The sequence below is a fragment of the Triticum urartu genome, chromosome 5 (assembly GCF_003073215.2).
Source record: "Triticum urartu cultivar G1812 chromosome 5, Tu2.1, whole genome shotgun sequence".
In the NCBI taxonomy this organism is placed as follows: domain Eukaryota; kingdom Viridiplantae; phylum Streptophyta; class Magnoliopsida; order Poales; family Poaceae; genus Triticum; species Triticum urartu.
In genome coordinates this window covers 49751794-49775331 of record NC_053026.1, presented here as the reverse complement: position 1 = coordinate 49775331, position 23538 = coordinate 49751794, and the positions used below count along the sequence as shown (strand labels likewise).

Genomic DNA, 23538 nt, shown 5'->3' with positions numbered 1-23538 from the left:
ACCACGGGAAAAACATCCGTGTCTCCAATTGCGTTTGAATTCTCCAAACCCTTCCCTTTACTTTCTTGCAAGTTGCATGCTTTACTTTCCGCTGCCAATATACTCTTTGCATGCTTGCTTGAATTGTGTGATGATTGCTTGACTTGTCCTACAATAGCTAAAATCTGCCAAGAACTAAAATTGGGAAAAGGTTAAGTTTTTATTTGGTTAAGTAGTCTAATCACCCCCCCCCCCCCCCCCCGCCTCTAGACATACTTTCGATCCTACAAACGACGATGGCACTTATGACTCGATGAGTGAAGAAGAAATGGAAGCCCTTGAGCATGTGGCCATGCACTGGCGTGTCAACGAAGATGAAGATGATCAAGTGTTTTGTGACAATGATTCAAGTCCCTCTCTCATGGTCTCCAAGGTCTTGACGCTCCAACACCATCAAGATGAAGACCAACGGTGCCACATCTTCCACACAAAGGCCGGCATCAATGGGCGTTCCGTGAAGGTCATCATCGACGGAGGAAGTTGTCACAACTTGGCAAGTGAGGAGCTATGCTCCAAGCTCCAATTGGTCAAGAAGAAGCACCCTCGTCCCTACAAGGTGCAATGGCTAAGAGACTCCGCCACCATTCAAGTGGAGCATACGGTGCAAGCTTCTTTTAAGATTGGCGCCTACGAGGACACCTTGGAGTGTGATGTAGTTCCTATGTCGGTGTGCCACCTTCTCTTGGGACGACCTTGGCAATTTGACCGTGGAGTCATCCACAACGAACGAACCAACTACTATAGCTTCAAGATGAAAGGCAAGGAATATGTGCTTCGACCAATGTCACCAAGCCAAGTGATCGCCGATAAGCAAGCATCCACCCATCGAGGAGATCCTAGTGAGAGAGTGATCTACCAAAAAGAAAGTGAGAGCCACAAGCCAAAATTGAGCGCCTCTTCGCCAAGAGAGAAAAACTTAGTCCTCCTAGCCACAAAAAGAGAGATGAGAGAAGTGTGTGAGAACCCATCGAGTGTCATCCACTTTGTTCTCCTATGCAAAGATGAGGTGGAAAAAACTAACACTCCTAATCCTCTTCCTCTAGTGTTTTCTCACTTGTTGTAGGAATTCGAGGATGTCTTCCCCGATGAGCTACCTCCCGGTCTTCCTCCTCTACGTGGCATCAAACATAGGATCGACCTCATCCCCGGAGCACCTCTTCCGAACAAGGCTCCCTACCGCATCAACCCCGAAGAAACTAAGGAGATCCAACGGCAAGTCCAACAACTCATCGACAATGGCCATGTACGTGAAATCTTAAGCCCTTGTGCTATTCCGGTTATACTTGTGCCCAAGGAAGATGGTACTTTTCGCATGTGCTCCGATTGTAGACCCATCAATGCTATCACCGTTCGTTATAGACACCCCATACCTCGACTTGATGATATGCTAGATGAACTTAGAGGTGCCACTATTTTCTCCAAAATTGATCTTAAAAGTTGTTACTATCAAATTCGCATACAAGAGGGTGATGAATGGAAAACCGCTTTCAAAACAAAATTTGGCTTGTACGAGTGGTTGGTTATGCCTATGGGTTTATCGGAAGCTCTAGGTACTTTCATGCGTCGTATGCATTTCGTGCTTCGTCCTTACATTGGAGTTTTTGTTGTGGTCTACTTTGATGACATACTTGTTTTTAGCAAATCCATCAAAGATCATCTAAAACATGTTCGGGCTGTTTTGCAAACTCTTTGCAAGGAACGTCTCTATGCAAACATGAAATAGTGCACTTTTGGTGTTGACAAGCTTGTTTTCTTGGGTTTCGTTGTTTCCTCAAAGGGTGTCCATGTTGATGAGTCTAAAATTGAAGCAATTAAAACTTGGCCACAACCCACCAATTTGCAACAAGTGTGTAGTTTTCTTGGCCTTGCGGGTTTCTATCGTCGCTTTGTGAAAGATTTTCGCACTATTGCCGCACATTTGCATGCCTTGAGTAAGAAAAATGCTCCTTTTGTTTGGGGACCGTTGCAATCTACCACTTTTGATGAGCTCAAATCTTTGCTTACACATGCCCCAATTCTTGCTTTACCCAACTTTGACAAAACTTTTGAGGTTCATTGTGATGCAAGTGGTAAGGGAATTGGTGGAGTTTTGATGCAAGAAAAACGAGCTATTGCATATTTTAGTGAAAAACTCTCCGGTGTTCAACTTAACTATCCCATCTATGACAAAGAATTGTATGCTTTAGTGCGTGTGTTACATGTTTGGGAACAGTACCTTAGACCGCATGAGTTTGTCATACATACTGATGAGACACTTAAGTACCTTAAAGGCCAAACCAAGTTGAATAAACGACATGCTAAATGGAGTGAATTTATTGAATCTTTCCCCTATGTGATCAAGTACATTAAGGGCAAAGAGAATGTTGTGGCGGATTCCCTTTCCCCCAAATGCATGTTACTTACTCAACTTGAATTCAATGTAGTTGGATTTGATCATATCAAAGATTTATATGAGCATGATGTGACTTTTGCTACTCCTTATGCTAAGTGTGTGACGCATACTTCTTGGGAACGATACTATATCAAAGATGGTTATCTTATGAGAGCTAACAAACTATGCATTCCCGAGTCTTCTCTTCATTTGTTACTTTTGCAAGAGGCTCATGGAGGTGGACTCATGGGACACTTTGGACACGAAAAGACTTATGCCACGCTCTCCAAGAACTATTTTTGGCCCAAGATGTTTCGCGATGTCGCCCGCTTCACCAACCGATGCTCTACATGTTGCAAAGCTAAGTCACAATCTCAATCCCATGGTTTACATATGCCTTTACCTATTCCACACCAACCTTGGGAAGACATTAGCATGGATTTTGTGCTTGGATTGCCTAGGACTCAAAATGGCAAGGACTCCGTATTTGTTGTTGTGGACCGATTCTCTAAAATGGCTCATTTTATACCATGCAATAAGATAGACGATGCTTCACATGTTGCCAATCTCTTTTGTAGGGAAATATTAAGGTTGCACGGTGTGCCAAAGACAATTGTGTCGGATCGAGACATCAAGTTGTTAAGCTACTTTTGAAAGACGCTATGTGCCAAGCTCGGAATCAAGCTACTCTTCTCCATGGCGTACCTTCCTCAAACCGATGGCCAAACGGAAGTCACCAACCAGATGCTTGCAACTCTCCTACACGTGTTAATAAAGAAGAACATCAAGGACTGGGAGGAGTGCCTACCCATCGCCGAGTACGCCTACAACCGCACAAGACATTCTACAACCGGCAAGTCCCCCTTCGAGGTTCTCTACGGCTTCAACCCTTTGTCGCCATCGGACATCCTCCCTCTACCGCTTCAAGAACGAGCAAACATGGACGCAAGTACAAGAGCCACCTACCTCAAGAAGAGGCATGAAGAAACACGTTCCATGATTGAGCGCCAAGTACAACGACTAGCTTCCAAGCTCAACATCAACAAGTGTCCGATGGTGTTCCAACCGGGTGATCAAGTATGGATACATCTCCGCAAGGACCGCTTCCCCAAGGAACACAAGTCCAAGCTACTCCCGAGAGCCGACGGACCATTCAAGGTGCTAGCACTCTACAACGACAACGCCTACAAGGTCGACATCCCACGTGACAAGTACAACATAAGCGACATCTTCAACGTCAAAGACTTGGCTAAGTACCATGGTGATGAAGAACACGATCCATGGAAGGATCTCTCCCAAGGGGGGGAGATGATGAGGAGCATCCCTCGACTACCCGCACCGACACTCTATCACCACTGCAAGCACCAAGAGGGCCAATGACAAGAGCATGTGCACGCGCCATCGAGAACGAGGTTGACTCTCTCCTTTACGAGTTTCGGTCGGATTCGCATGAGAATTGGGTTCTACCTCATAAGGATATGTTATGCATCTTAGGATACCAAGGAGATGATCGTGAGAAGGAGAAGGTGAAGGTTCAAGCATCCATGGAGCAAGAGAAGGAAGGAGAGGTCAAGAGGAAGGAATAAGAGAAGCTCCTGGACACCCCGGGTGCCCGGACGGAAGGACCCCGGGTGCCCAGACTCGAAGGCAAGGGGAGGGACGAACCCCCTGGACACCCCGGGTGCCCGGTCACCTCGGCCCCGGGTGCGCGGCCCTCCACCGTGGCATCGCCCAACCGGCCCCGGGTGCCCGGGCTACTCCTGCCCAGCACCAGGCAGCCACCCCGGGTGCCCGGCCCTGCCACCCCAGTCGGGCGCGGCCCAGTCCGGGTGCCCGGACCCCGTGACTCCGGGTGCCCGGTCCCTCCTCCGTGTCTACACATCTTAGGGATATTTTGGTCCTTTGTTCCCCTCTTTCACCTAGTTTCGTCTCTAGCCCTTATATACTCTCTCCCTAGCACTTTTGGAAGGTTAGCAAAGTATTTTAGAACACCAAAGAGAGATTTGCTCCTTGTATCCTCCTCCTCTTGGACATCAAGACCCCTCTTTGGGAAGAATCCTTCGGATTATCAAGCCCTCCTCTTGAAGGAGATCAAGATCAAGACCTCACCTAGTGGGAAGAACTTACCTAGTGCTATTTTCCTTGAATTGTTCATGTAATCTTGTGGATCTCTTGTGTGCTACTCTAGTGGATGTGATATTGGGTTTGTTTGAGTGATTTGTGCCTTGTGTTCTTGAGAGTTCTTCCTCTTTTGCCCCTCCAAGTGTGAAAAGACCCCCTCTAGGGTTTCACCCTACAACAGCAGCCCATAGCCGCCGCGCGCCCTGGCGGGGTCCCTCCCGGACGTGTGGGGTTTCGGTTCTACAAAAGCGCCCGCCGGATTGCTTGCGTACCGCGCTTTCGGACGGGTCTCCTGAAGGAAATATGCCCTAGAAGAAATAATAAAGTTATTATTTATTTCCTTATATCATGATAAATGTTTATTATTCATGCTAGAATTGTATTAACTGAAAACATAATACATGTGTGAATGCATAGACAAATAGAGTGTCACTAGCATGCCTCTACTTGACTAGCTCGTTAATCGAAGATGGTTATGTTTCCTAACTATAGACATGGGTTGTCATTTGATTAACGGGATCACATCATTAGGAGAATGATGTGATTGACATGACCCATTCCGTTAGCTTAGCACACGATCGTATAGTATGTTGCTATTGCTTTCTTCATGACTTATACATGTTCCTATGACTATGAGATTATGCAAGTCCCGTTTACCGGAGGAACACTTTGTGTGCTACCAAACGTCACAACGTAACTGGGTGATTATAAAGGTGTTGTACAGGTGTCTCCGAAGGTACTTGTTGGGTTGGCGTATTTCGAGATTAGGATTTGTCAGTCCGATTGTCGGAGAGGTATCTCTGGGCCCTCTCGGTAATGCACATCACTTAAGCCTTGCAAGCATTGCAGCTAATAAGTTAGCTGCGGGATGATGCATTACGAAACGAGTAAAAGAGACTTGCTGGTAATGAGATTGAACTAGGTATTGAGATACCGATGATCGAATCTCGGGCAAGTAACATACCGATGACAAAGGAAACAATGTATGTTGTTATGCGGTCTGAACGATAAAGATTTTCGTAGAATATGTAGGAGCCAATATGAGCATCCAGGTTCCGCTATTGGTTATTGACCGAAGACGTTTCTCGGTCATGTCTACATAGTTCTCGAACCCGTAGGGTCCGCACACTTAACGTTACGTTGACAGTTATATTATGAGTTTATATGTTTTGATGTAGAGAAGGTTGTTCGGAGTCCCGGATGTGATCACGGACATGACGAGGAGTCTCGAAATGGTCGAGACATGAAGATTGATATATTGGAAGCCTATGTTTGGATATCGGAAGTGTTCCGGGTGAAATAGTGATTTTTTCGGAGTACCGAGGGGTTACCGAAACCCCCCGGGGACTTAATGGGCCTTAATGGGCCTTGGTGGAAGAGAGGAGAGGCGGTTAGGGCTGGGCCGCGCGCCCCTCCCCCCCTAGTCCGAATAGGACAAGGAAAGGGGGGCGGCGCCCCCCCCCCCTTCTTCTCTCTCTCCTCTTTCCCCCTCCCGAATCCTATTCCAACTAGGAAAGGGCGGGAGTCCTACTCCCGGTGGGAGTAGGACTCCTCCTGGCGCGCCTCTCCCCTTGGCCAGCCGCACCCCCCTTGCTCCTTTTGTATACGGGGGCAGGAGGGCACCCTAGAGACACAACAATTGATCATTGATCTCTTAGCCGTGTGCGGTGCCCCCCTCCACCATAATCCACCTCAATAATATCGTAGTGGTGCTTAGGCGAAGCCCTGCGTCGGTAGAACATCAACATCGTCACCTTGCCGTCGTGCTGACGAAACTCTCCCTCAACACTCGGCTGGACCGGAGTTCAAGGGACGTCATCGGGCTGAACGTGTGCTGAACTTGGAGGTACCGTGCGTTCGGTACTTGATCGGTCGGATCGTGAAGACGTACGACTACATCAACAGCGTTGTGCTAACGCTTCCACTTTCGGTCTACGAGGGTACGTAGACAACACTCTCCCCTCTCGTTGATATGCATCACCATGATCTTGCGTGTGCGTAGGAAAATTTTGAAATTACTACGTTTCCCAACAGTGGCATCCGAGCCTGGTTTTATGCGTTGATGTTATATGCACGATTAGAACACAAGTGAGTTGTGGGCGATATAAGTCATACTGCTTACCAGCATGTCATACTTTGGTTTGGCGGTATTGTTGGATGAAGCGGCCCGGACCGACATTACGCGTACGCTTACGCGAGACTGGTTCTACCGACGTGCTTTGCACATAGGTGGCTGGCGGGTGTCAGTTTCTCCAACTTTAGTTGAACCGAGTGTGGCTACGCCCGGTCCTTGCAAAGGTTAAAACAGCACCAACTTGACAAACTATCATTGTGGTTTTGATGCGTAGGTAAGAACGGTTCTTGCTAAAGCCCGTAGCAGCCACGTAAAACTTGCAACAACAAAGTAGAGGACATCTAACTTGTTTTTGCAGGGCATGTTGTGATGTGATATGGTCAAGACATGATGCTAAATTTTATTGTATGAGATGATCATGTTTTGTAACCGAGTTATCGGCAACTGGCAGGAGCCATATGGTTGTCGCTTTATTGTATGCAATGCAATCGCCCTGTAATGCTTTACTTTATCACTAAGGGGTAGCGATAGTCGTAGAAGCATAAGATTGGCGAGACGACAATGATGCTACGATGGAGATCAACGCGTCATGCCAGTGACGATGGTGATCATGACGGTGCTTCGGAGATGGAGATCACAAGCACAAGATGATGATGGCCATATCATGTCACTTATATTGATTGCATGTGATGTTTATCTTTTATGCATCTTATCTTGCTTTGATTGATGGTAGCATTATAAGATGATCTCTCACTAAATTTCAAGATAAAAGTGTTCTCCCTGAGTATGCACCGTTGCCAAAGTTCGTCGTGTCCAGACACCAAGTGATGATCGGGTGTGATAAGCTCTACGTCCATCTACAACGGGTGCAAGCCAGTTTTGCACACGCAGAATACTCAGGTTAAACTTGACGAGCCTAGCATATGCAGATATGGCCTCGGAACACTGAGACCGAAAGGTCGAGCGTGAATCATATAGTAGATATGATCAACATAGTGATGTTCACCATTGAAAACTACTCCATTTCACGTGATGATCGGTTATGGTTTAGTTGATTTGGATCACGTGATCACTTAGAAGATTAGAGGGATGTCTTTCTAAGTGGGAGTTCTTAAGTAATATGATTAATTGAACTTAAATTTATCATGAAATTAGTACCTGATAGTATCTTGCTTGTCTATGTTGATTGTAGATAGATGGCCTGTGATGTTGTTCCGTTTAATTTTAATGCGTTCCTTGAGAAAGAAAAGTTTAAAGATGATGGTAGCAATTACACGGAGTGGGTCCGTAACTTGAGGATTATCCTCATTGCTGCACAGAAGAATTACGTCCCGGAAGCACCGCTGGGTGCCAGGCCTGCTGCAGGAGCAACACTAGATGTTATGAACGTCTGGCAGAGCAAAGCTGATGACTACTCAATAGTTCAGTGTGCCATGCTTTATGGCTTAGAACCGGGACTTCAACGACGTTTTGAATGTCATGGAGCATATAAGATGTTCCCGGAGTTGAAGTTAATTTCAAGCAAATGCCCGGATTGAGAGATATGAAGTCTCCAATAAGTTCTATAATTGCAAGATGGAGGAGAATATTTCTGTCAGTGAGCATATACTCAAGATGTCTGGGTATAATAATCACTTGATTCAACTAGGAGTTAATCTTCCGGATGATAGGGTCATTGATAGAATTCTCCAATCACTGCCACCAAGCTACAAGAGCTTCGTGATGAAATATAACATGCAAGGGATGGATAAGACGATTCCCGAGCTGTTCGCAATGCTAAAGGCTGCAGAGGTAGAAATCAAGAAGGAGCATCAAGTGTTGATGGTCAACAAGACCACTAGTTTCAAGAAAAAGGGCAAAGGGAAGAAGAAGGGGAACTTCAAGAAGAATAGCAAGCTAGTTGCTGCTCAGGAGAAGAAACCCAGGTCTGGACCTAAGCCCGAAACTAAGTGCTTCTACTGCAAGCAGACTGGTCACTGGAAACGGAACTGCTCCAAGTATTTGGCAGATAAGAAGGATGGCAAGGTGAACAAAGATATATGTGTTATACATGTTATTGATGTGTACCTTACTAGAGCTCGCAGTAGCACCTGGGTATTTGATACTGGTTCTGTTGCTAATATTTGCAACTCGAAACAGGGACTACGGATTAAGAAAACACTGGCAAAGGACGAGGTGATGGTGCGCGTGGGAAATGGTTCCAAAGTCGATGTGATCGCGGTCGGCACGCTACCTCTACATCTACCTTCAGGATTAGTTTTAGACCTAAATAATTGTTATTTGGTGCCGGCGTTGAGCATGAACATTATATCTGGATCTTGTTTGATGCGAGACGGTTATTCATTTAAATCGGAGAATAATGGTTGTTCTATTTATATGAGTAATATCTTTTATGGTCATGCACCCTTGAAGAGTGTTCTATTTTTTATGAGTCTCGATAGTAGTGATACACATATTCATAATGTTGAAGCCAAAAGATGCAGAGTTGATAATGATGGTGCAACTTATTTGTGGCACTGCCGTTTAGGTCATATTGGTGTAAAGCGCATGAAGAAACTCCATACTGATGGACTTTTGGAACCACTTGATTATGAATCACTTGGTACTTGCGAACCGTGCCTCATGGGCAAGATGACTAAAACGCCGTTCTCCGGTACTATGGAGAGAGCAATAGATTTGTTGGAAATCATACATATAGATGTATGTGGTCCGATGAATGTTGAGGCTCGTGGCGGATATCGTTATTTTCTCACCTTCACAGATGATTTAAGCAGATATGGGTATATCTACTTGATGAAGCATAAGTCTGAAACATTTGAAAAGTTCAAAGAATTTCAGAGTGAAGTTGAAAATCATCGTAACAAGAAAATAAAGTTTCTACGATTTGATCGTGGAGGAGAATATTTGAGTTACGAGTTTGGTCTACATTTAAAACAATGCAGAATAGTTTCGCAATTCACGCCACCCGGAACACCACAGCGTAATGGTATGTCCGAACGTCGTAATCATAGTTTACTAGATATGGTGCGATCTATGACGTCTGTTACTGATTTACCGCTATCATTTTGTGGTTATGCTTTAGAGACGGCCGCATTCACGTTAAATAGGGCACCATCGAGATCCGTTGAGACGGCGCCTTATGAACTGTGGTTTGGCAAGAAACCAAATTTGTCGTTTCTGAAAGTTTGGGGCTGCAATGCTTATGTGAAAAAGCTTCAACCTGATAAGCTCGAACCCAAATCGGAGAAATGTGTCTTCATAGGATACCCAAAGGAGACTGTTGGGTACACCTTCTATCACTGATCCGAAGGCAAGACATTCGTTGCTAAAAATGGATCCTTTCTAGAGGAGTTTATCTCGAAAGAAGTGAGTGGGGGAAAAGTAGAACTTGATGAGGTAATTGTACCTGCTCCCTTATTGGAAAGTAGTTCATCACAGAAACCGGTTTCTGTGACACCTACACCAATTAGTGAGGAAGTTAATGATGATGATCCTGGAACTTTAGATCAAGTTGTTACTGAACCTCGTAGATCAACCAGAGTAAGATCCGCACCAGAGTGGTACGGTAATCCTATTCTGGAAGTCATGCTACTAGATCATGATGAACCTACGAACTATGAAGAGGCGATGGTGAGCCCAGATTCCGCAAAATGGCTTGAAGCCATGAAATCTGAGATGGGATCCATGTATGAGAACAAAGTGTGGACTTTGGTTGACTTGCCCGATGGTCGGCAAGCAGTTGAGAATAAATGGATCTTCAAGAAGAAGACTGACGCTGACGGTAATGTTACTGTCTACAAAGCTCGACCTGTTGCGAAAGGTTTTCGACAAGTTCAAGGGATTGACTACGATGAGACCTTCTCACCCGTAGCAATGCTTAAGTCTGTCCGAATCATGTTAGAAATTACCGCGTTTTATGATTATGAAATATGGCAGATGGATGTCAAAACTGCATTCCTGAATGGATTTCTGGAAGAAGAGTTGTATATGATGCAACCGGAAGGTTTTGTCGATCCAAAGGGAGCTAACAAAGTGTGCAAGCTCCAGCGGTCCATTTATGGACTGGTGCAAGCCTCTCGGAGTTGGAATAAATGCTTTGATAGTGTGATCAAAGCATTCGGTTTTGTACAGACTTTTGGAGAAGCCTGTATTTACAAGAAAGTGAGTGGGAGCTCTGGAGCATTTCTGATATTATATGTGGATGACATATTGCTGATTGGAAATGATATAGAATTTCTGGATAGCATAAAGGGATACTTGAATAAGAGTTTTTCAATGAAAGACCTCGGTAAAGCTGCTTACATATTGGGCATCAAGATCTATAGAGATAGATCAAGACGCTTAATTGGACTTTCACAAAGCACATACCTTGACAAAGTTTTGAAGAAGTTCAAAATGGATCAAGCAAAGAAAGGGTTCTTGCCTGTGTTACAAGGTGTGAAGTTTAGTAAGACTCAGTGCCTGACCACTGCAGAAGATAGAGAGAAAATGAAAGATGTTCCCTATGCTTCAGCCATAGGCTCTATCATGTATGCAATGTTGTGTACCAGACCTGATGTGTGCCTTGCTATAAGTCTGGCAGGGAGGTACCAAAGTAATCTAGGAGTGGATCACTGGACAGCGGTCAAGAACATCCTGAAGTACCTGAAAAGGACTAAGGATATGTTTCTCGTTTATGGAGGTGACAAAGAGCTCATCGTAAATGGTTACGTTGATGCAAGCTTTGACACTGATCCAGACGATTCTAAATTGCAAACCAGATACATGTTTACATTGAATGGTGGAGCTGTCAGTTGGTGCAGTTCTAAACAAAGCGTCGTGGCAGGATCTACGTGTGAAGCGGAGTACATAGCTGCTTCGGAAGCAGCAAATGAAGGAGTCTGGATGAAGGAGTTCATATCCGATCTAGGTGTCATACCTAGTGCATCGGGTCCAATGAAAATATTTTGTGACAATACTAGAGCAATTGCCTTAGCAAAGGAATCCAGATTTCACAAGAGAACCAAGCACATCAAGAGATGCTTCAATTCCATCCGGGATCTAGTCCAGGTGGGAGACATAGAAATTTGCAAGATACATACGGATCTAAATGTTGCAGACCCATTGACTAAGCCTCTTCCACGAGCAAAACATGATCAGCACCAAGGCTCAATGGGTGTTAGAATCATTACAGTGTAATCTAGATTATTGACTCTAGTGCAAGTGGGAGACTGAAGGAAATATGCCCTAGAGGCAATAATAAAGTTATTATTTATTTCCTTATATCATGATAAATGTTTATTATTCATGCTAGAATTGTATTAACCGGAAACATAATACATGTGTGAATACATAGACAAACAGAGTGTCACTAGTATGCCTCTACTTGACTAGCTCGTTAATCGAAGATGGTTATGTTTCCTAATCATAGACATGAGTTGTCATTTGATTAACGGGATCACATCATTAGGAGAATGATGTGATTGACATGACCCATTCCGTTAGCTTAGCACACGATCGTATAGTATGTTGCTATTGCTTTCTTCATGACTTATACATGTTCCTATGACTATGAGATTATGCAACTCCCGTTTACCGGGGGAACACTTTGTGTCCTACCAAACGTCACAATGTAACTGGGTGATTATAAAGGTGCTCTACAGGTGTCTCCGAAGGTACTTGTTGGGTTGGTGTATTTCGAGATTAGGATTTGTCACTCCGATTGTCGGAGAGGTATCTCTGGGCCCTCTCGGTAATGCACATCACTTAAGCCTTGCAAGCATTGCAGATAATGAGTTAGCTACGGGATGATGCATTACGGAACGAGTAAAGAGACTTGCCGATAACAAGATTGAACTAGGTATTGAGATACCGACGATCGAATCTCGGGCAAGTAACATACCGATGACAAAGGGAACAACGTATGTTGTTATGCGGTCTGACCGATAAAGATCTTCGTAGAATATGTAGGAGCCAATATGAGCATCCAGGTTCCGCTATTGGTTATTGACCGGAGACGTGTCTCGGTCATGTCTACATAGTTCTCGAACCTGTAGGGTCCGCACGCTTAACGTTACGATGACAGTTATATTATGTGTTTATATGTTTTGATGTACCAAAGGTTGTTCGGAGTCCCGGATGTGATCACGGACATGACGAGGAGTCTCGAAATGGTCGACACATGAATATTGATATATTGGAAGCCTATGTTTGGATATCGGAAGTATTCTAGGTGAAATAGTGATTTTATCGAAGTACCGAGGGGTTACCGGAACCCCCCGGGGACTTAATGGGCCTTAATGGGCCTTGGTGGAAGAGAGGAGAGGCGGCTAGGGCTGGGCCGCGCGCCCCTCCTCCCCTAGTCCGAATAGGACAAGGAGAGGGGGGCGGTGCCCCCCTTCCTTCTTTCTCTTCTCTTTCCCCCTCCCGAATCCTATTCCAACTAGGAAAGGGGGGAGTCCTACTCCCGGTGGGAGTAGGACTCCTCCTGGCGCGCCTCTCCCCTTGGCCGGCCGCACCCCCCTTGCTCCTTTATATACGGGGGCAGGGGGGCACCCTAGAGACACAACAATTGATCATTGATCTCTTAGCCGTGTGCGGTGCCCCCCTCCACCATAATCCACCAAGATAATATCGTAGCGGTGCTTAGGCGAAGCCCTGTGTCGGTAGAACATCAACATCGTCACCACGCCGTCGTGCTGACAAAACTCTCCCTCAACACTCGGCTGGATCGGAGTTCGAGGGACGTCATCGGGCTGAACGTGTGCTGAACTCGGAGGTACCGTGCATTCGGTACTTGATCGGTCGGATCGTGAAGACATACGACTACATCAACAGCGTTGTGCTAACGCTTCCGCTTTCGGTCTACGAGGGCACGTAGACAACATTCTCCCCTCTCGTTGCTATGCATCACCATGATCTTGCGTGTGCGTAGGAAAATTTTGAAATTACTACGTTTCCCAACATCTCCTTCAACGTTAGCTGCGATGCATCACCCTCGGTGTCGGAGGTACATAGTGACGTGTTCGTGTGCAAACACATGGTGTGAGAAAAAGGGGTATTAGACAGATGGACATGTAGAAGTTGGGTGAGTAGGTAGAGTCAATCGACGTGACCAACCTGCAGGTATGGTGGCGTGAATGGTGGAACTTCACCGGAACTTGCCGCGCCAGGCTCTGGGCGCCGCCACTTCCCAATTGTCAGCATGTCGGAGCTCCCGCCACCAGCCCACTACCATGCCCTGCCCCGCCGCTTCCTCTTCTCCTCTGCTTGTGGCGACCTTGGCGCCTCGCTTCGACCTACTCTTTCGAGCTCTCTCGCCCGCCGGCTTCTCCCTCTCCAAGTCACCCTCTGCCTCTAGGGGAACGGGAATCACGTACCTAGCCCGAGGCATTCTCCAAGCCACCCTCTGCCTCGAGGGGAATAGGAATCACGCACCTCGTCGAGGTGTGCTCGCAGGCGAGGGGCGCTCTATTCCTGCTGGTGGCTGAGAGGAGATGGAGGAGCCATGCTGAGGGCGGCGACGAGCAGGCAACACGAGCAATAGATGAGCTAGGTGATGTGGGAATGGTGGAGGTCGAGAATGAGCAGGGAGATTCGAGAAGCCACATGATAGATGGACGGCAAGGGTTGTGTTGCGCAATAGCATTGATCTTCTTTTATTCAGGCTGGTTGTAATGATAGTAACATAGCTAGTATCATGCATGCCAACTAGGCAATTTTGATGAAGTGTCATAGAATTAAATGAAGGAAGAGAGGGTTGAGTATCATATCATGATACCATATCATAATAAATACTATGCTACTATGTGTCATGCATGGCAATAAATAATATACTACATAATACTAATATATGATAGTAGTATATGATAGTATCATACACTAGTATCATATGCATGATAGTAGTATATGATACTCCCCATTACAACCAGCCTCAAGGATCAACAATACAAGTTGCTACAACTATCCCTAACTCTAAACGGTTGAAATATTGGAAAAGAACCAGAGCTTAGCAGTTCGCCATCTACTTGCTACTACCCACTATGTTTCGTATTTATCTTATGCATGTATCAACTAGATGTATTCTTTCTATGTGTAAACCATATTGCTACAAATCAAGTCCTCAACAAATTACCAAATCTTACAAAACAATAAGTAGTTTATCAATCCATATGGCGCGGCGTGCTGTCGCGCATTACATGCCGGTACTTCAAATGGTAGATTTTCATTCTGGTTGATCTTCCATGCTTGGTGATGTAGATGCTTTCAAGAAGAACGCATCGGATTGGGAACGGCTATCGCAGATCGTCCTAGGGGTGGCGGAGGGTTTTTCATACCTCCACAATGGCTCCGAGATCAGGATCATACGCAGGGACATCAAGGCCAGCAATGTGATGTTGGATGAGAGGTTCATGCCTAAGATTGGCGATTTCGGCCTGGGAATTTTTTTCATGTAGAAGTGCACCGGAAGCTGAATTAGGTGCTTGCATGGAGGGTCTATCTATCGCTATCCAAAGAACATAGCTACCTATCCAGACTAAGATGGACTCCATATTAGCGGTGAATATGGTGAAGGACATAGCCATTGACATATCGATCTTTGCTTCTCTTGTGGCTGAAATTAAGCATTTGAGATCGCTTCGTTCGACTAGTGTTACTCATATCAACTGCAACCAGAATGTGGCTAGTGATTTCTTAGCTAAATTCGATAGAACAGAAAGTAGAACTGTAGCCTGGTTGGGTTCAGGCCCCCTAGAGGTAATTAATCTTTGTAAGTCAGACTTGATTCCGCATGAGTAATACAAGTTTTCTACCTGCAAAAAAAATAATATCATAACATTTTTCAAATAATAAAATTTGGACATAGATTTCCATAAGGATTCACAAATTACAATATTTGGCAAATAGGAGTTGTCAAACAAATGGCAATATGTAGATTGAACAAATGACAATATGATGAAATTTGAGTGTTTATGCATATTTGAGCGGTGCATATCATAATAAAATGGCATAAAATGCACCAACCAAAACTTCAGTTTTGCCCAATAGGCATATCGCCCCAATATTATTATATAATGTGATGTGGAAAACCGAACCATGCGGCCATCAACATTCTCCTAGAGTTGGCCTCAGCCAGAAATGGCCACATTATTAAGAAATGCCATTAGGGTGACATCATCATAAAAATGCAAACTCAAATAAAGTTTTCCAAAGAAAATATTTAGAAACTTTAGGGAATGAAACATCATAAACTGTGATTAAGATAAATATCATTTCAAAACATTAGTATTTGAACATTAAAATGATACAAAGAAAATATTATCAATTAAAAATGCCATAAATGGCATTAACATTATACCACGTTAATAATTTCCAAATAAAATTTCTAATCAGTCCATTTTATTCAAAAATATTAAACAAGGGTTTTACCACAATTTTAGGCAATTTCAAACGTATCAGTAGTGCATGAACATTATTATAAGAATACCATAATATAAAATGCACTACTTTTTTTTTCTTTTTTGCCTAAAACATAACCTGTCCCTTCATAACCCACGACAACACATTAGAAAACCTTATGATCAATTACATTATTTACATAATTTTGTGCACATCCTTTAAAAAAAGTGTAAAATATTGCCAGAATATCCATAATAATATAGAAATGCACTGAGAAACCGAAAATAGCGGAAAATTTGATTTCGGCCCATGTCCCCACGTCAGCTTATTAACCATTCGGCCTTGCAGCTTAAATCCCAACAAAAAAGATTTATTTTACCGGGCCGAAGTACCTTGGGTCGTAGCCTACAGCAGAGAAAGGCCCTTTTAGCGCACACAGGACGGACTGTTCGCAGCTCCAAGCGGCCCTCAGCCATTCGATCCCAGTAAACGATCCAGATCCTCCTAAGAGGAGAGGAGCAGAATCTCCCCGATTTTTCCGCTCGCGGCGACGGCGCGACGGCGCGGCTCACCAGTCCCCATGGCGGCGCGGCGGCTCCGTTCGCCGGAGGAGCGTGCAGCGTGCTAGCGCCGCGTGCTGCTTCGTCGAACGGCGCCGACCACGTTGCGGTCGCATGGGCTTTTCTTGTGCGGAGCAGAGGGGACAAGGCGATGGTGGCGCGCCGGACTTGAGGAAGGTGGCGGCGGCGTGAATGGCAACAGCGGCCGTTCGCGCCGTCGCCCGTAAGGATGGCACCGGTCATTTCCAACATCACCTGCAAGCTTTCTCCGATGAGATGACGGAGGTACGGCGACGGCGCCCTCGCACAGCGAGCTGTGTGGAACCCCGAACGGGAGCCGTCGACGCGGCCACATCAGGCGAGGTCCGAATTCCTGAAAGCTTTTGGGAAATGCTACGTTATTAAAGTTCGGGATTTGGGGGGAGAATTAGGGTCAGGCTTTCTGCATTTGAGGGATTTGGGAATTCTTGAGGGCTTCTGATTTTGCCAATCACTCACTTCTTCTTATTTCTTAGCCGACCCAAGTGAGAGCCTCAATTAATGCCAATTGCATCTAACAGGAACACGTAACTCCTGAACATGATGTACAATTAGGGTGATAACATGATCATTAGGGTCAACAGACAGCAATCTGATCTAATCCTTAAACTTAACCAGAATCGGCAGAGCCCATGCCTGCACCATGGGGACTCCAACAGAGAGGAGATGGCTAGAGAAGATGAGCATCAGGGGCGTAGACTGGAGCAGCGCAGCCATTGAGATGGGTGGCATAGACAATGGCACCAGATATGCAATCTTAGTATTTACCCAAGTAATAATTCAGCGATGTCTAGCACTGAGGCGTAAAGTTGTCGCTTCGAGTCGTACTGAAAAATGAGAGTTTCCTTTATACAGATTGGTTTTTTCAATAAAATCTTTGGTTTTTGTATGATGTGTATGACAACGGCAAGAATTATTGGTGTAGGATTCGACATGCAGTTTGCTGGAGTTGATCCTGCGATCTCGCGGTTTCCGCACTAGACTGTTAGCCTCGCCGCAACATTTGGAAGAAGGCAATCTGGATCCAAATGAATCACATATTTGCAAGAGAAGGGAAGATGAAAACTAATTCCAATGGTACTGATGTTCTCCCTCATGCACTGATTTCTTCCACTAGTCAGATTCTAGTCACACCTGTTTTGAGTTTATGTTGTATTTGTATTGTTCTTGTCGCTCACGTCTTAATAGGACCTCTCTTGTTCCTCAGTCCGACGAGATGAATCCGCGTGGTATGTGACACTAGAGGATGTCCAAGTGAACAGGGTTCCAACAATGACGAGCGCAAGGGGACCTTTCGGTGATCATCCTAACGGTGTGGTAAATCGAGAAACAGAGCAATGCGGCTATCTTTGATAAAGTGAGTTGAGCATTGTCAGCATGCTTGACACGATCAAGGCCGAGGCCAGATTGGGGTGGGGGGCCTCGAAGAGGTACTGTCTGCGGTGCCTACTTTGGGTTTGTGGCCTCTCATACATACAACTATTTCTTCTAGAGACGCAGGGCTTTTGCGCTTTCTCAAAGAAAGAAAAGACAATCACCGAGGCATGTATGAAATGAAATTATGTAAGGAAGAAATTCCTGTTAACTGTTGGTATTGTATAAGTTGGTCTCTTCCAGTGAACGGTACCTATTGCCTATATATGTTGCATTGCCCAGGTTGTTGATCTTTTAGGGATTGCTACCCCACTTTGGTATTGCAGACCGAAATTAAACTGAAGATAAGACCACAAAGTGTTGGGTCAAAATTGAGCCCAGAAGCTCAAGAGAGTAATACAGCACTACAGAATATCCTTCAAAATTCTGAACTACTCCGTCTTATGAAACAGCATACTGAAGATGGTATCTTTCGAAATTCTGAACTAACAGAATCGAAGTAGTGAAATAAAGTATTCATCCAGCACAACAAAATCCCAGAACTAAACTAAAAAATCCCAGAACTAAACTCAGGATACATCATTCAGTTTAATTGGTCACACATGTTTCGAAGACGGGGACCAATCTCAAACAGCACTTCGTTACACTTGGAAGGTCGATGATCACCTGAGCTCCCTCTAGAGCAGAGGGTGACAGACACTGCAGGCCTTGCTGCCTGCGAGGAAGCATCCGTGGCAAATACACCTGTGTACTCTGGGTGACCTGGCTGTGCTTCCCGTCCTGTCGTGGCAGCCGACGCACAGCTCTGCGCCGTGGGCCATCTCCACGGCCGCCACCGCCTTGGCCACTGCCGCCGCCGCCGCCGCCGCCGCATCACCTGCCCTCTTCCTCGCCGCCACTGCCACCGCCGCCGCATCCATTGCCTTCTTCGTCGCAGCCGCCACCTCCTTCTTCTTCTGATGGCGCAGCCGGTTGACAAGTCGCGGGCTCGTGACTGGCGCACCGGACTCATCTCTCGGCGGCTCGCGGCTTCTGTCCCGCTCCCGCTCACGGCGCTCCTGGCCAGCCTGGAAGGCCAGCCTCCGTTTCTCCCTGGAGGCTTCGTCTCCCTCCTCTGTCAGGAAGACGGTGGCTGGCGCCCCCGCCGCCGCTCCCGCCATCTCTGCCCGCGCGTCCGCCCTCTTTCCCGGCTCCTTGGCACTCGCCAAGAGTCGACGGTTCGTCATCCCCGTCGGGGCGTCATCACCTCGGTCGGCTCCGTTGAAGAAGGCCGGTGGGTTCCCGCTCCTGAGCACGACGCCCGTGTCGGAGCGCCCCTCTTCGTGATGACGATGGTTGCAAGGTTGGGGCGCTCTGTTAAGGAAGAAGGCCTCCCGCCCGAGGCTGACTTCATAGGCCGTATCCCGGGCGGCGGCTGAAGCTGCTCCGGCAATGTGCGCGGTGTAGGTTGCCCGATCGAGGCCGGACCCGAGGGGAACTGGGTAGATAGGAAGAATTCACAAGAAACCGTGAAACAGAGCAAGAACCAATAAAGAATCCAAGAAAGCGCGAAAGAAACAAGAAGCAATGCATGAAGGGGGAGAGCGTACCGCCCCAGCCTGCAGTGGTCGGCGCATGGAGGGGCGCCGGCGTCGAGGTCCCGGGAAGGCGGGCGTCGTGTCGGGGCGCGGGAGTCCTGGTCGGCGCTGGCGTCGGAGTCCGGTCGGGAGCTCCCGGACTTGTCTCCATCTCCGGAGAGGGATAGGGGCGTCCCGTAGGCGCGTCGGAGTTGGCGTCCCGTCTCTTCGTCGGGCGCTTCAGCAAGGATTGCGTCCAGCCCGGGGTCAGATGAAACGCCGAAGGCCAAAGAGGAAGAAGGCGGGATCGGGAGCGGCCAATTTGTAGTGCGCCTGGAACGGCCACCTGAGACGATGAGAGAGATGGTTTTTTTTTTTATAAGTTATATAAGAGATGAGATTTTCTAACGAGCGGATTATCTGTATACGCTGCAAACACTTCCGTATGTTTTTCTTTTTACATAAAAATACAACTGTACATAGACCCCACCGGCATATAACCCTCTCCAATTCCGAAGCATTGTAGTTGCATCAATTCGTCGCCACGTGCATTTGTGAGCCGTCCGATGTTATCTAGTGAGAAGAGATATCGCATGCCGTTCCGTAGTCGAGGTACGGTGTTAGGAGGGGTTACTAACCGAGTCATTTTACAGTGCATCCGGACGATATGGACCATCCGTCGGAGCGAATTCAATGGTCCAGATCTGATGCAATACGCTGATGTCGGGGGGGCATTTTCGGGAGAAAAAAACATTCCGAACTGATCAGATTTTCCCTTCCAAATATTTCGAAGGTATTCTCGGTACGAATTTCAGGGTTGTTTGCGGTTTGATTTTTATCCCGTTCGCTAGGGTTTATTCCTCACCGCCGCTAGGGTTTTAATCCTCGCCGGCAGGATCTAGCCGCGCGTCGCGGCCCCTCCCTCCCTCCACCCCAATTGCCTCGTGATCTCGCACCACCTTTTCAACGAAGAACAGGAGAGGAGGCGCACTTCCCTCCCCGCGGTGGCCGCCGGCGAAGATTTGGCACCATCCCACCTCCCGGTCCTCCATGCGGGTGCCTATAGCCACAAGGTTATAGGCAACCTCTTTCCCACACCCCAATTGGTTGTTTGCGTCCTCTACGCCTCGTCGCCATGGCCGCAGCTTTGATCTGGCCATGCATCTCGTCCGAAGGTAAGGTGGTTGGGTATGGATCATGTTCTGCGGGACTAGATGAAGCCGGGCGTCGGCCTCGACGGCCAGCCCCATTCGTGCAGCCCCGACTGCAAGATCTACGAACCTTCAATCGTTGCATTCATACACTTATACATTCATTCAACATGTATTCTTTCAATTTGGCTGATAAGTGAGATTTGGAGATCAATAGAGATGATAAGCTATTAATTTTGGAATGTACTATAAACAATTCATAGCTTATGTTGCTCGATATTTATGAGGCTCGCTTCTTCTTGTGCAATTGCTGGACTGGGATCAACAGACTTGGCATGTGCTTTATAAGAAAAATTAGATTCACATGGGATATCCACCGTTTGAAGATTAGTGTTAATTCTTATTATGATGTTTTAGCCTTGTTAATGGGAGAGTAATGATCCTCGCAAAAAGCAAAGAGAAGGGAATGAGCATTCAATTCTTCCATATGTTGCATTTCATTCTTCCATGTTTAGTTATGTCCAACATTTGTTACATGCACACACTTGACAAGGTTAGTACAAGTAGTAATCTTTCGTCTGTTTTGTAGGGCTATGACAGAACATGCTATGTGATTCCCTGAGGCAGGATGGATATACCATGGCCACCCTACTGTGCTCCTAAAGGTGATCCCTTCAATTCAGCGCACGTCCTACCATGCCACACCATGATCGTTGCAGCACCTGCATAGGCCCCCTATGGTACGTGCTTTACTCTGGTTATCCTGATGCTCTCTTTTTTGGCTTTGCGGCCTGCCTACGAGACATCGTATGCCGTTCTGATGCGGAGCATCCCTCGACTACCCGCATCGACACTCCATCACCACCACAAGCACCGAGAGGACCGATGATAAGAGCACGTGCACGCAACATTGAGAACGAGGTCACTTCTTTCCTCTCCGAGTTTCGTTCGGTTTCACATGAGAATGAGATTCTACCTCAAAGAGATACGCTGTGCATTCTTAGGTACATCAAAGATGGTCGTGTGAAGGAGGAGACGGAGACTCAAGCATCCATGGAGCAAGGGAGAGGAGAGGTGAACGAGAAGAGTGAAAAAGGGCGCAAGATGGCCAAACCCCCTGGACACCCGGGTGCCCGGCCCCTCCAACACCAGGTGCCCGGCCACCCCCACCTGGGCGTTGCCCCTGCTTCGTCCGGGTGCCCGGGCCCCAGCCCAGCCTCCAGCCGTACCCTTATGTGCCTGGCCCCTTCCCAGCCGGTTGCCTGATGCAACCCCGGGTGCCCGGGCTTGGGACCCCCGGGTGTCCGGCCACCTCCCAGCCGCCCCCCGTACGGGCCAGGTGCCCGGCCCTCTTCGCCCCGGGTGCCCGGCCGAACCTGGCCGCGGTCTCTGGCCGGTCCGGGTGCCCGACCCCTTTGCCCCAGGTGCCCGGACCACTCCGCGAGGGCCTGCGTGCCTCTTTGGGTCTTTGACCTTGTATCCCCTCTCCTCTCCTACTCCGTCCCTAGACTATAAGTACCCATCTACTAGCTTGTTTGAGAGGTTAGCAAAGTATTTAGAACACAAAGAGAGAGCTTTGCTCACCTTCTTCCTCTAGGAGATCTAGACCTCCTCTTGGAGAAGCTCCTCTTGGAGATCAAGCCTTCCTCTTGGAGAAGATCCTCTTGGATGCAAGACCTCACCTAGTGGGATGAACTTTATCCTAGTGCTATTTTCCTTGAATTGTTCATGTAATTTTGTGGATCTCATGTATGCTACTCTACTTGATGTGATATTTGGGTTTGTTTGAGTGATTTGTTCCTTGTGTTCTTGAGTTGTTCTTCCTCTTTGCCCCCTCCAAGTGTGGAAAGATCCTCTCTAGGGTTTCACCCTACAACATCTTGGTGTCATGAGCAAGGTTGATTCACATCTTGGAGTCCCATCCCCCCCATTTGCTAGCTTGATTTTGTTGTTTTTCGTCCAAATTCGAAAATCCCCACAAAAAATAGCCCCAAATTTTTTTTCTTGCAATTTGTTGGATCTTGTGAGATTTGGTTGTTTTGGTCCATGGATTTGATGTTTGGCAAGTGGATCTAGCCCCTCCCCAATAATCCCCACCCTTCCTACCACAAAATCCACGGAATTTTGCATTTCCCCCAAAATTTCCGCCCAAATCGACGACCACCGGGTGCCTGCACCTCGAACCACCAGGCACCTGCACCCCCGGGCCATTTCCCCCTGACCACCACGGGCACCAGCACCTCCCACCCCCGGGTGCCCGCACCTCCCCGAATCAGCCCAACTACACCACCAATTTGACCCTAATTTCCAACTCCCAAGTCCATTTTTTGTGTTCTTTAGCTCGTTTGGAAGCTCTTGACATCCCCCATCCACTCATATCATTACCACCACAATTAGCCTCCATCCAAAAAATCATCACAAAAACACCCACCTTTCGCATTTGACCGATTTTGAGTTGCGATTTCCGTTTCCAAAGGTGTTTCGGCTACTTAGGAGCGTGTGACATCGACATCTCCGCCATTCATCATCACCTCGAAGTCATCTTCACCGCTAACCGTAAGAAAGGACGGTAACATTGACGACACTTACCCTTGCTTTTGCATTGATAGCTCGAGCCATTTTGCGTTTCTTACCCATCGAGACTAGCGAGTTGAGAATTGTCGGGCCACGCTATTGTGCACCGTAGTGATCTTGTTATCATCTTAGTGCCATAAGTCTCTCACATGCATATCTTACATACTTGTCTCATATCATACTTAGCTCGAGCATCAAGTATAGAAAAAATAAAGAAAGAAAAGATTTTAAGCAAAAGAGGAGAAACAAAGAGCTTGTAAGCAATAGCATTGAGCCATTTTGCATCGACACATCATCTTGG

The 23538-nt window shown here is 46.8% G+C and overlaps 1 long non-coding RNA gene across 1 annotated transcript; it reads left to right on the top strand.

Annotated features, from left to right (window-relative positions):
* The first annotated feature begins 16480 nt into the window (after positions 1–16480).
* On the top strand, positions 16481–18198 carry LOC125555614. The gene is made up of 2 exons (XR_007304773.1): positions 16481–17659; positions 17790–18198. It is a non-coding gene; the product is annotated as an uncharacterized LOC125555614 (long non-coding RNA).
* Positions 18199–23538: the final 5340 nt, after the last annotated feature.